Below are 13479 nucleotides of genomic sequence, written 5' to 3'. Positions count from 1 at the left end.
AGGTGTCAGAGGAAAAGAAAAGTAGAAGACAGAAGTAGAAAATTCGAACTTATCAAAGAAGATGGAGTTCGAATTTTGCATTAAGGAATAGTGTTAGTCCATAAATAGAAGGATGTGAGAAGAAGGGAAGTAATTTTTGAAAATTAAGTAAAAGATTTTGAAAACATTTTTGAAAAACACTAATTGATTTTCGAAAATGAAAGTGGAAGAGAAATCAAGTGATTTTTGAAAAAGATTTTGAAATTAGAAATCAAAAAGATTTGATTGAAAACTATTTTGAAAAAGATGTGGTTAAGAAGATATGATTAGTTTAAAAAGATGTGATTGAGAAGATATGATTTGAAAGACATTTTAAAAAGATTTGATTTTGAAAATTAAAAACTTGGCTAACAAGAAAAGATATGATTCAAACATTAAACCTTTCTCAACAGAAAAGGCAACATACTTGAAATGTTGAATCAAATCATTAATTGATAGCAAGTATTTTTAAAAATAGAAATAAATTGATTTTGAAAACATATGATTGAAAAGATATGATTTGAAAAAGATTTGATTTTGAAAAAGTTTGAAAACTGAAAAAAAATCTGCATTAAAAACAAAATCTTCCCTCTTGTGCCATCCTGGCGTTAAACGCCCAGAATGGTGCACATTCTGGCGTTTAACGCCCAAAACTATACCCTTTTGGGCGTTAAACACCCAACCAGGTACCCTGGCTAGCGTTTAAACGCCAGTCTGTCCTTCTTCACTAGGCGTTTTGAACGCCCAGTTTTTTTCTGTGTAATTCCTCTGCTGTATGTTCTGAATCTTCAATTCTCTATATTATTGACTTGAGAAGACACAAATTAAAAATATTTTTGGATTTTTAATAATAAGAAAAAATCAAAATGCAACAAGAATCAAATAACAATGCATGCAAGACACCAAACTTAGCAGTTTGTATACTACTGACACTAATGAGAATGCATATGAGACACACAAAACACTCAAGTCAAGAGAATTTAAAGATTAGAGTAAGAAATCATCAAGAACATCTTGAAGATCACTAAGACACATGAATGAATGCATGCAATTGACACCAAACTTAACATGAGACACTAGACTCAAACAAGAAATATTTTTGGATTTTATGACTTTGTAAAATTTTTTTTGTGATTTTCGAAAATTAAGTGGAAAAAGAAGATAAAGGTATCAAAATTCTTAATGAGAACTCCAGGAATCATGCAATGTTTAGTCTAAGACTCTGGTCCAGGAATTAGACATGGCTTCACAGCCAGCCAAGCTTTCAAGGAAAGCTTCGGTCCAAAACACTAGACATGGCCAATGGCCAGCCAAGCCTTAGCAGATCACTGCTCCAACAGCAAGATTGATAAAAATCAACAAGCTCTTGTGATGATAAGTTGAAACCTCGGTCCAATGAAATTAGACATGGCTTCACAGCCAGCCAGACTTCAACAAATCATCATGAAACTCTAGAATTCATCTTCAAGAATTCCGAAAAAAATACCTAATCTAAGCAACAAGATGAACCGCCAGTTGTCCAAACTCAACAATCCCCGGCAACGGCGCCAAAAACTTGGTGGACGAAATTGTGATCACTACAACTTCGCACAACTAACCAGCAAGTGTACTGGGTCGTCCAAGTAATAAACCTTATGCGAGTAAGGGTCGATCCCACAGAGATTGTTGGTATGAAGCAAGCTATGGTCACCTTGTAAATCTTAGTCAGGCAAACTCAAATGGATATGAATGATGATATACGAAAACATAAAGGTAAAGATAGAGATACTTATGTAATTCATTGGTAGGAATTTCAGATAAGCGTATGAAGATGCCTTCCCTTCCGTCTCTCTGCTTTCCTACTGTCTTCATCCAATCCTTCTTACTCCTTTCCATGGCAAGCTCAAGCAAGGGTTTCACCGTTGTCAATGGCTACCTCCCATCCTCTCAGTGAAAATGTTCAACGCACCCTGTCACGGCACGGCTATCCATCTGTCGGTTCTCGATCAGGCCGGAATAGAATCCAGTGATTCTTTTGCGTCTGTCACTAACGCCCCGCCCTCAGGAGTTTGAAGCACGTCATAGTAATTCAATCATTGAATCCTACTCAGAATACCACAGACAAGGTTAGACCTTCCGGATTCTCTTGAATGCCGCCATCAGTTCTAGCCTATACCACGAAGACTCTGATCTCACGGAATGGATGGCTCGGTTGTCAGGCGAGCGCTCATTTGTCAGGCGATCAACCAAGCATCGTGTATCAGGAATCCAAGAGATATTCACCCAATCGAAGGTAGAACGGAGGTGGTTGTCAGTCACACGTTCATAGGTGAGAATGATGATGAGTGTCATGGATCATCACATTCATCAAGTTGAAGAACAAGTGATATCTTGGAACAAGAACAAGGGGAATTGAATAGAAGAACAATAGTAATTGCATTAATACTCGAGGTACAGCAGAGCTCCACACCTTAATCTATGGTGTGTAGAAACTCCACCGTTGAAAATACATAAGTGATAGTGTGATCATTGGTTTCGGCCCCAGAGAGGGAACCAGAAGAACAAAGATGAAAATACAATAGTAAAAGGTCCTATATATAGAAAACTAGTAGCCTAGGGTGTACAGATATGAGTAAATGACATAAAAATCCACTTCCGGGCCCACTTGGTGTGTGCTTGGGCTGAGCAATGAAGCATTTTCGTGTAGAGACTCTTCTTGGAGTTAAACGCCAGCTTTTATGCCAGTTTGGGCGTTTAACTCCCACTTTGGTGCCAGTTCCGGCGTTTAACGCTGGGAATTCTGAGGGTGACTTTGAACGCCGGTTTGGGCCATCAAATCTTGGGCAAAGTATGGACTATCATATATTGCTGGAAAGCGCAGAATGTCTACTTTCCAACGCCGTTGAGAGCGTGCCAATTGGGCTTCTGTAGCTCCAGAAAATCCACTTTGAGTGCAGGGAGGTCAGAATCCAACAGCATCTGCAGTCCTTTTTAGTCTCTGAATCAGATTTTTGCTCAGGTCCCTCAATTTCAGCCAGAAAATACCTGAAATCATAGAAAAACACACAAAATCATAGTAAAGTCCAGAAAAGTGAATTTTAACTAAAAACTAATAAAAATATACTAAAAACTAACTAGATCATACTAAAAACATACTAAAAACAATGCCAAAAAGCGTACAAATTATCCGCTCATCAGTGGGAAAGGCAAATGGCCCAACCTTGACAATCATGTCTTCAATCACGCCTGATGGGTATTTAATAGAGCCATCAGCAAGTTGGAGACATATCCGGGTTAGTTTAACTTCATCAGTCAACCCAAGCTTTTTGACAGTGGCTGCAGGTATTAGGTTAATACTTGTCCCAAGATCACATAGAGCTTGCTTGGTACAAGTACCTTCTAATGTGCATGGTATCATAAAGCTTCCCAGATCTTTAAGCTTCTCAGGTAAGCTTTTCAAAATGACTGCACTGCATTCTTCAGTGAGGTAAACTTTTTCAGTTTCCCTCCAATCCTTCTTATGACTTAAGATCTCTTTCATGAACTTAGCATAAGAGGGTATTTGCTCAAGTGCCTCTGCAAACGGAATCTTTATTTCAAGAGTCCTGAGATAGTCTGCAAAGCGGGCAAATTTCTTATCCGGTTCCGCTTGGCGGAGTTTCTGAGGATAAGGTATTTTGGCTTTGTATTCCTCAACCTTAGTTGCTGCAGGTTTATTGCCTACAGATGTGGGTTGGGAAGTCTTTTTAGAAGGGTTATTATCAGCACTAGTATGTGTCTGATCCCCCACTGGCATTTGAATGCCAGGGGTGGAAGCTGGAGTGGCGTTAGATGCCAGCTCCTTACCTGCTTCTGGCGTCTGAACGCGAGAACTGTGCTCCCTTTGGGCATTCAACGCCAACTCCTTGCTTGTTTCTGGCGTTGAACGCCAGGACTGAGCATGGTTTGGGAGTTCAACGCCAGCTTTCCACCCATTTTTCGGCGTTTGAGCGCCAGAATTTTTCCTCTTTGGGATCTTACTGTCCGCAGATGGATTTTGGGTAGTTTGCTCATTCCTTGGCTTTTTGCTACCTTGAAGTGAGGTATTTAATGTTTTCCCACTTCTTAATTGAACTGCTTGGCATTCTTCTATTATTTGTTTTGATAACTGCTGTTCTGTTTGCTTCAACTGTACTTCCATATTCATATTAGCCATTCTTGTTTCTTGTAATATCTCCTTGAATTTGGCTAACTGTTTTGTTAGAAAGTCTAATTGCTGATTGAATTCAGTAGCTTGATCTGTAGGACTGAGTTCAGCATTTACTGTTTTAGCCTCTTAGTTGATGGAAGATTAACTGTTTAGGTACAAATGTTGATTTCTGGCAACTGTATCAATAAGCTCTTGAGCTTCTTCTATTGTCTTTCTCATGTGTATAGATCCACTAGCTGAGTGGTCTAGAGAAATCTGAGTTCTTTTTGTAAGCCCATAGTAGAAGATGTCTAACTGCACCCACTCTGAAAACATTTCAGAGGGGCATTTTCTTAGCATCTCTCTGTATCTCTCCCAAGCATCATAAAGAGATTCATCATCTCCTTATTTGAAGCCTTGGATACTCAGACTTAGCTGTGTCATCCGTTTTGGAGGAAAATAGTGATTCAGGAATTTTTCTGACAGCTGTTTCCATGTTTTTATACTGTCCTTAGGTTGGTTATTTAACTACCTCTTAGCTTGGTCTTTTACAGCAAATGGAAACAGTAACAATCTGTAGACATCCTGATCTACCTCCTTATCATGTACTATGTCAGCAATTTGTAAAAACTGTGCCAGAAACTCTGTAGGTTCTTCCTGTGGAAGACCAGAATACTAGCAACTTTGCTGCACCATGATAATGAGCTGAGGGTTCAACTCAAAACTACTAACTCCAATGGAGGGTATACATATACTACTCCCATATGAAGCAGTAGTGGGGTTAGCATATGACCCCAGAGTCCTTCTGGACTGTTCATTTCCACTTATGTCCATGTTGGAGTAAAGGGGGTAATGTGGATTTAAATTTTTATTTTATAAATTAATAAAAAATGATTTTCGAAATAAAATAAAATAAAATAAAAATCAAAATTAAAATAAGATAAAATAAGAAAATTAAAATTAAAAAAATAATAAGAATTTGAAAATATTTTATGACGATTTTCAAAAAAAAAGTGAGGAGAGAGAAAATAGTTAGGATATTTTCGAAAAAGATATAATAATAAATTTTTTTAATCTTAAAAGGATAAGATTTGAAAAATTTTGAAATTGAAATATGAATTTTTATAAAAAAAATTCGAAAATATAGCTTGAAAATAGTTAGAAAAGATAAATTTTTTTGAAGTTTAAATTTTATGATGAAAGAGAAAAACACACAAAAGACACAAGACTTAAAATTTTTAGATCTAATGCTCCTTGTTTTAAAAAATTTTGGAGGAAAAACACCAAGGAACACCAAACTTAAAAATTTTAAGATCAAAACACAAGAAAGACTCAAGAACACTTGAAAATTCACAAGAACAGTAAGAACAAAAGAAAGAACACCAAACTTAAAATTTTTAGAAAACTTCAATAAAATTTTTGAAAATTATAAAAAGATTAACAAGAAAACACCAAACTTAAAGTTTAGCACAAGATTCAATCAAAGAAAAATTATTTTTGAAAAAGATTTTAAAAAGGAGATACCCAATTACCAAGAGCATAGACCAACGCTTTAGCCAATTGGGCAGTAAAGGTAATACTTGTTTTGAAGAGGTATATTCCTTTTGGAAGACTAATGCTTTGGAATAGCACAAGAAAAACAAGAAAAGACACAGAGCAAGAAAAACTAAAGATCAAACAAGAAAAATAAACAAGAACAACTTGAAGATCAAAGAACACAACTTCGAAAATTTAAAAGAAAAATATAAAATATGAAATTGACACCAAACTTAGAACAAGACACTAAACTCACGAAAAAAATTAAAAATTGATAAAGAAAAATAATATTTTTGAAAAATTTTTGAAAAGGAAATAAAGGACTCAGAATTTAATGACTCTATAGTAACAAAAATAAATTATTCCTAATCTAAGCAACAAAATAAACCTTTAGTTGTTCAAACTCGAACAATCCCCAGCAACGGCGCCAAAAACTTGGTGCACGAAATTGCAATCACACTTTTGCAATCCGCACAACTAACCAGCAAGTGCACTGGGTTGTCCAAGTAATACCTTACGTGAGTAAGGGTCGAATCCCACGGAGATTGTTGGTTTGAAGCAAGCTATGTTTATTTTATTATTCTTAGTCATGAGATCAATTATAATTATCAGTTTGAATTATTAAAAAAATAAAAGAGCGTGAAATAATTACTTGTTGTGCAATAATGGATAATATGTTGGAGTTTTGGAGATGCTTTGTCTTCTGAATTCCTGTAACATAATATTCCTCTCATGAAAAAGTGCAAAGTTCCTTCCATGGCAAGCTCTATGTAGGGTGTCGCCGTTGTCAATGGCTACTTCCCATCCTCTCAGTGAAAATGGTCCAAATGCTCTGTCACAGCACGGCTAATCAGCTGTTGGTTCTCAATCATGTTGGAATAGAATCCATTGATTCTTTTGCGTTTGTCATCACGCCCAACACTTGCGAGTTTGAAGCTCATCACAGTCATCCAATCCCAGAATCGTACTCGGAATACCACAGACAAGGTTTAGACTTTTCGGATTCTCATGAATACCGCCATCAATTCTAGCTTATACCACGAAGATTCTGATTAAGGAATCTAAGAGATACTCATTCAATCTGATGTAGAACGGAGGTGGTTGTCAGACACACGTTCATGGATTGAGGAAGGTGATGAGTGTCACGGATCACCACCTTCTCCATAGTTAAGCGCGAATGAACATCTTAGATAGGAACACGCATGTTTGAATGGAAAAATAGAAATAATTGCATTAATTTATCGAGACACTGCAGAGCTCCTCACCCCCAACAATGGGGTTTAGAGACTCATGCTGCCAAAAAGTACAAATTTCAGATCTAAAAATGTCATGAGATATTTAATAAGTCTCTAAAAGTTGTTTAAATACTAAACTAGTAACCAAGGTTTATAGAAAATGAGTAAACTAAGATCATTGGTGTAGAAATCCACTTTTGGGGCTCACTTGGTGTGTGCTGGAGCTGAGACTTAAGCTTTTCACGTTCCTGGGCTGTTTCTGGAGTTGAATGCCAGGTTGCAACGTGTTTTTGGGGTTGAACTCCAACTTGTAACCTGTTTCTGGCGCTGGACGCCAGGCTGCAACATGGAACTGGCGTTGAATACCAGTTTACGTTGTCTATCTTCACGCAAAGTATGGACTATTATATATTGCTGGAAAGCCCTGGATGTCTACTTTCCAACCCAATTGAGAGCGCGCCAATTGGACTCTTGTAGCTCCAAAAAATCTATTCCGAGTTCAGGGAGGTCAGAATCCAACAGCTTCAGCAGTCCTTTTTCAGCCTAAATTAGATTTTTGCTCAGCTCCCTCAATTTCAGCCAGAAAATACCTAAAATCACAGAAAAACACACAAACTCATAGTAAAGTCTAGAAATATGATTTTTGCTTAAAAAATAATGAAATTCTATTAAAAACTAATTAAAACATGCTAAAATCTACATGAAATTACCCCTAAAAAGCGTATAAAATATCCGCTCATCACATGCTCAGCGCATCTATTCCGTGATTTTCTCCTTCAGTAGTGTATCTCCCATTCATGTTTTGAATGTGGTTAGCAATAATTTAAAAAATATTTTAAATTATAAATTAATAAATCTAATTATAATTAAATTAATTATATTTAATTAAGTTGTTTCATTCTTGGCTGATTAGGAGTTGGTTCATATACTTTCCCTTTATAATATTGTTTAAGATCTTTATTTTATTTAAATCTATTCTCTTTGACTTATCTATGCCAATGTTACTATTCTTCTCTTAATTAATATTTATTTTGCCTTACTTTATGGCCTATGAGAACATTAAACCAAGGTTTATGAGTTTGCATTTTATATGTTTTAACGCTATAGGTATTTATATGTGTCACACATGTCATAACATAAATAAATGAGAAGCATCTAAAAGTCACACCACTCTGACTAACAAAGACTTTTAGAAATAATAATTGAATAACATTGCATCATTGGTGCACGAAATTGTGATCATCAATGGCGCCATCAACATGGTACGCACAATTGTAATCCCAACTCTTTATCACAACTTCGCACAACTAACCAGCAAGTGTACTGGGTCGTCCAAGTAATAAACCTTACGCGAGTAAGGGTCGATCCCACAGAGATTGTTGGTATGAAGCAAGCTATGGTCATCTTGTAAATCTCAGTCAGGTAGATTCAAATGGTTATAGATGATTTATGAATAAAACATAAAGATAAAGATAGAGATACTTATGTAATTTATTGGTGAGAATTTTAGATAAGCGTATGGAGATGCTTTGTCCCTTCCATCTCTCTGCTTTCCTACTGTCTTCATCCAATCCTTCTTACTCCTTTCCATGGCAAGCTGTATGTAGGGTTTCACCGTTGTCAGTGGCTACCTCCCATCCTCTCAGTGAAAATGTTCAACGCATCCTGTCACGGTACGGCTAATCATCTGTCGGTTCTCAATCAGGTTGGAATAGAATCCAGTGATTCTTTTGCGTCTGTCACTAACGCCCAGCCTTCAGGAGTTTGAAGCTCGTCACAGTCATTCAATCATTGAATCCTACTCAGAATACCACAGACAAGGTTTAGACCTTCCAGATTCTCTTGAATGCCGCCATCAATTCTAGCTTATACCACGAAGATTCCGATTAAGGGATCCAAGAGATAAACATTCAAGCCTTGTTTGCTTGTAGAACAGAAGTAGTTGTCAGGCACTTGTTCATAAGTGAGAATGATGATGAGTGTCACATAATCATCACATTCATCATGTTCTTGGGTGCAAATGAATATCTTAGAACAAGAATAAGCTTAATTGAATAGAAGAACAATAGTAATTGCATTAATACTCGAGGTACAGCAGAGCTCCACACCTTAATCTATGGTGTGTAGAAACTCCACCGTTGAAAATACATAAGAACAAGGTCTAGGCATGGCTGTGAGGCCAGCCTCCCAATGATCTAAGAACTAGGCGTCCAAAGATGATCAAAAGATCTAAAATGATCCAAATACAATAGTAACAGGTCCTATTTGTAGAGAACTAGTAGCCTAGGGTTTACAAGGATGAGTAAATGACATAAAAATCCACTTCCGGGCCCACTTGGTGTGTTCTTGGGCTGAGCATTAAATCATTTTCGTGTAGAGACTTTTCTTGGAGTTAAATGCCAGCTTTTGTGCCAGTTTGGGCGTTTAACTCCCATTCTTGTGCCAGTTCCGGCGTTTAACGCCAGGCAGTTTTGAGCTGATTTGGAACGCCGGTTTGGGCCATCAAATCTTGGACAAAATATGGACTATTATACATTGCTGGAAAGCCCAGGATGTCTACTTTCCAACGCCGTTGAGAGCGCGCCAATTGAGCTTCTGTAACTCTAGAAAATCCACTTCGAGTGCAGGGAGGTCAGAATCCAACAGCATCTGCAGTGCTTTTTAGTCTCTGAATCAGATTTTTGCTCAAGTCCCTCAATTTCAGCTAGAAAATACCTGAAATCACAGAAAAACACACAAACTCACAGTAAAGTCCAGAAAAGTGAATTTTAACTAAAAACTAATAAAAATATACTAAAAACTAACTAAAACATACTAAAAATATACTAAAAACAATGCCAAAAAGCGTATAAATTATCCGCTCATCACAACACCAAACTAAAATTGTTGCTTGTCCTCAAGCAACTGAAAATCAAATAAGATAAAAAAGAAGAGAGTATACAATGAATTCCAAAAACATCTATAAAGATCAGTATTAATTAGATGAGCGGGGCTTTTAGCTTTTTGCCTCTGAACAGTTTTGGCATCTCACTCTATCCTTTGAAATTCAGAATGATTGGCTTCTATAGGAACTCAGAATCCAGATAGTGTTATTGATTTTCCTAGTTAAGTATGATGATTCTTGAACACAGCTACTTTATGAGTCTTGGCCGTAGCCCAAAGCACTCTGTCTTCCAGTATTACTACCAGATACATACATGCCACAGACACATAATTGGGTGAACCTTTTCAGATTGTGACTCAGCTTTGCTAGAGTCCCCAATTAGAGGTGTCCAAGGTTCTTAAGCACACTCTTTTTGCCTTGGATCACAACTTTATTCTTTCTTTTTTTTCTCTTTCTTTTCTTTTCTCTTTTTTTTCGTTTTTCTCTCTTTTTTCTCTCTTTTTTTGTATTCACTGCTTTTTCTTGCTTCAAGAATCATTTTTATGATTTTTCAGATCCTCAGTAACATGTCTCCTTTTTCATCATTCTTTCAAGAGCCAACATTGATGAACAACAAATTCAAAAGACATATGCACTGTTTAAGCATACATTCAGAAAACAAAAGTATTGCCACCACATCAAAATAATTAATCTGTTATAAAATTTAAAATTCATGCAATTCTTCTCTTTTTCAATTAAGAACATTTTTCATTTAAGAAAGGTGATGGATTCATAGGACATTCATAACTTTAAGGCATAGACACTAAGACACTAATGATCATAAGACACAAACATAGATAAACATAAGCATAAAATTCGAAAAACAGGAAAATAAAGAACAAGGAAATTAAAGAACGGGTCCACCTTAGTGATGGCAGCTTGTTCTTCCTCTTGAAGATCTTATGGAGTGCTTGAGCTCCTCAATGTCTCTTCCTTGCCTTTGTTGCTCCTTTCTCATGATTCTTTGATCTTCTCTAATTTCATGGAGGAGAATGGAATGTTCTTGGTGCTCCACCCTTAGTTGTCCCATGTTGGAACTCAATTCTCCTAGGGAGGTGTTCAAGTGCTCCCAATAGTTTTGTGGAGGAAAGTGCATCCCTTGAGGCATCTCAGGGATTTCATGATGAGTGAGATCTCTTGTTTGCTCCATCCTTTTCCTAGTGATGGGCTTGTCCTCATCAATGGGGATGCCTCCCTCAATGTCAATTCCAACTGAATAATAGAGGTGACAAATGAGATGAGGAAAGGCTAACCTTGCCAAGGTAGAGGACTTGTCTGCCACCTTATAAAGTTCTTGGGCTATAACCTCATGAACTTCTATTTCTTCTCCAATCATGATGCTATGAATCATGATAGCCCGGTCTATAGTAACTTCAGACCGGTTGCTAGTGGGAATGATTGAGCGTTGGATAAACTCCAATCATCCTCTAGCCACAGGCTTGAGGTCATGCCTTCTCAGTTGAACCGGCTTCCCTCTTGAATCTCTCTTCCATTGAGCGCCCTCTTCACAGATGTCTATGAGGACTTGGTCCAACCTTTGATCAAAGTTGACCCTTCTAGTGTAGGGGTGTTCATCTCCTTGCATCATGGGCAAGTTGAATGCCAACCTTACATTTTTCGGACTAAAATCCAAGTATTTCCCCCGAACCATTGTAAGCCAATTCTTTGGGTCCGGATTCACACTTTGATCATGGTTCTTGGTGATCCATGCATTGGCATAGAACTCTTGAACCATTAAGATTCTGACTTGTTGAATGGGGTTGGTAAGAACTTCCCAACCTCTTCTTCGAATCTCATGTCGGATCTTCGGATATTCACTCTTTTTGAGTTTAAAAGGGACCTCGGGGATCACCTTCTTTATGGCCACAACTTCATAGAAGTGGTCTTGATGCACCCTTGAGATGAATCTTTTCATCTCCCATGACTCGGAGGTGAAAGCTTTTGCCTTCCATTTCCTCTTTCTAGAGGTTTCTCCGGCCTTGGATGCCATAAATGGTTATGGAAAAACAAAAAGAAATGCTTTTACCACACCAAACTTAAAAGGTTTGCTCGTCCTCGAGCAAAAGAAGAAAGAAGAGAGTAGAAGAAGAAGAAATAGAGGAGATGGAGATGGCTTTGTGGTTCGGCCAAAGGGGGAGAAGTAGTGTTTAGGTTGTGTGAAAATGAAGGGGTGAAGATGGGTTTATATAGGGTTGAAGAGAGGGGTAGGGTTCGGCTATGGGAGGCTGGGTTTGGGTGGGAAAGTGGTTTGAATTTGAATGGTGAGGTAGTTGGGGTTTTATGAAGGATGGATGTGAGTGGTGAAGAGAAAGATGGGATTTGATAAGTGAAGGGTTTTTTGGGGAAGAGGTGTTGAGGTGATTGGTGAATGGGTGAAGAAGAGAGAGAGTGGTGGGGTAGGTGGGGATCCTGTGGGGTCCACAGATCCTGAGGTGTCAAGGAAAAGTCATCCCTGCACCAAGTGGCGAGCAAAATTGCTCTCTGTGCCAATTCTGGCGTTAAACGCCGGGCTGATGCCCATTTCTGGCGTTTAACGCCAACTTCTAGCCCTTTCCTGGCGTTTAACGCCAGTCTGGTGCCACTTTCTGGCGTTAAACGCCCAGAATGGAGCCAGACTGGGCGTTAAACGCCCATTTGCTAGCTTCACTGGCGTTTAAACGCCAGCAAGGTCTTCCTCCAGGGTGTGCTATTTTTCTTTCTGTTTTTCATTCTGTTTTTGCTTTTTCAATTAATTTTGTGACTTCCCATGATCATCATCCTACAGAAAACATAAAATAACAAAAGAAAATAGATAAATATAATAAGATTGGGTTGCCTCCCAACAAGCGCTTCTTTAATGTCATTAGCTTGACAGTGGGCTCTCATGGAGCCTCAAAGATACTCAGAGCAATGTTGGAACCTCCCAACACCAAACATAGAGTTTGAATGTGGGGGTTCAACACCAAACTTAGAAGTTGGTTGTGGCCTCCCAACACCAAACTTAGAGTTTAACTGTGGGGGCTCTGTTTGGCTTTGTTTTGAGAGAAGCTCTTCATGCTTCCTCTCCATGGTTACAGAGGGATATCCTTGAGCCTTAAACACAAGGGATTCTTCATTCACTTGAATGATCAATTCTCCTCTGTCCACATCAATCACAGCCTTTGTTGTGGCTAGGAAGGGTCTGCCAAGGATGATGGATTCATCCATGCACTTCCCAGTCTCTAGGACTATGAAATCAGCAGGGATGTAATGGTCTTCAACTTTTACCAGAACATCCTCTACAAGTCCATAAGCTTGTTTTCTTGAATTGTCTGCCATCTCTAGTGAGATTTTTGCATCTTGTACCTCAAAGATCCCTAGCTTCTCCATTACAGAGAGAGGCATGAGGTTTATACTTGACCCTAAGTCACACAAGGCCTTCTTGAAGGTCGGGGTGCCTATGGCACAAGGTATTGAGAACTTCCCAGGATCTTGTCTCTTTTGAGGTAATCTCTGCCTAGACAAGTCATCCACTTCTTTGGTGAGCAAAGGGGGTTCATCCTCCCAAGTCTCATTACCAAATAACTTGTCATTTAGCTTCATGATTGCTCCAAGGTATTTAGCAACTTGCTCTTCAGTGACATACTCATCCTCTTCAGAGG

This window comes from Arachis hypogaea, chromosome 4 (assembly GCF_003086295.3).
Source record: "Arachis hypogaea cultivar Tifrunner chromosome 4, arahy.Tifrunner.gnm2.J5K5, whole genome shotgun sequence".
NCBI lineage: Eukaryota > Viridiplantae > Streptophyta > Magnoliopsida > Fabales > Fabaceae > Arachis > Arachis hypogaea.
This window is presented reverse-complemented; position numbering follows the sequence as displayed.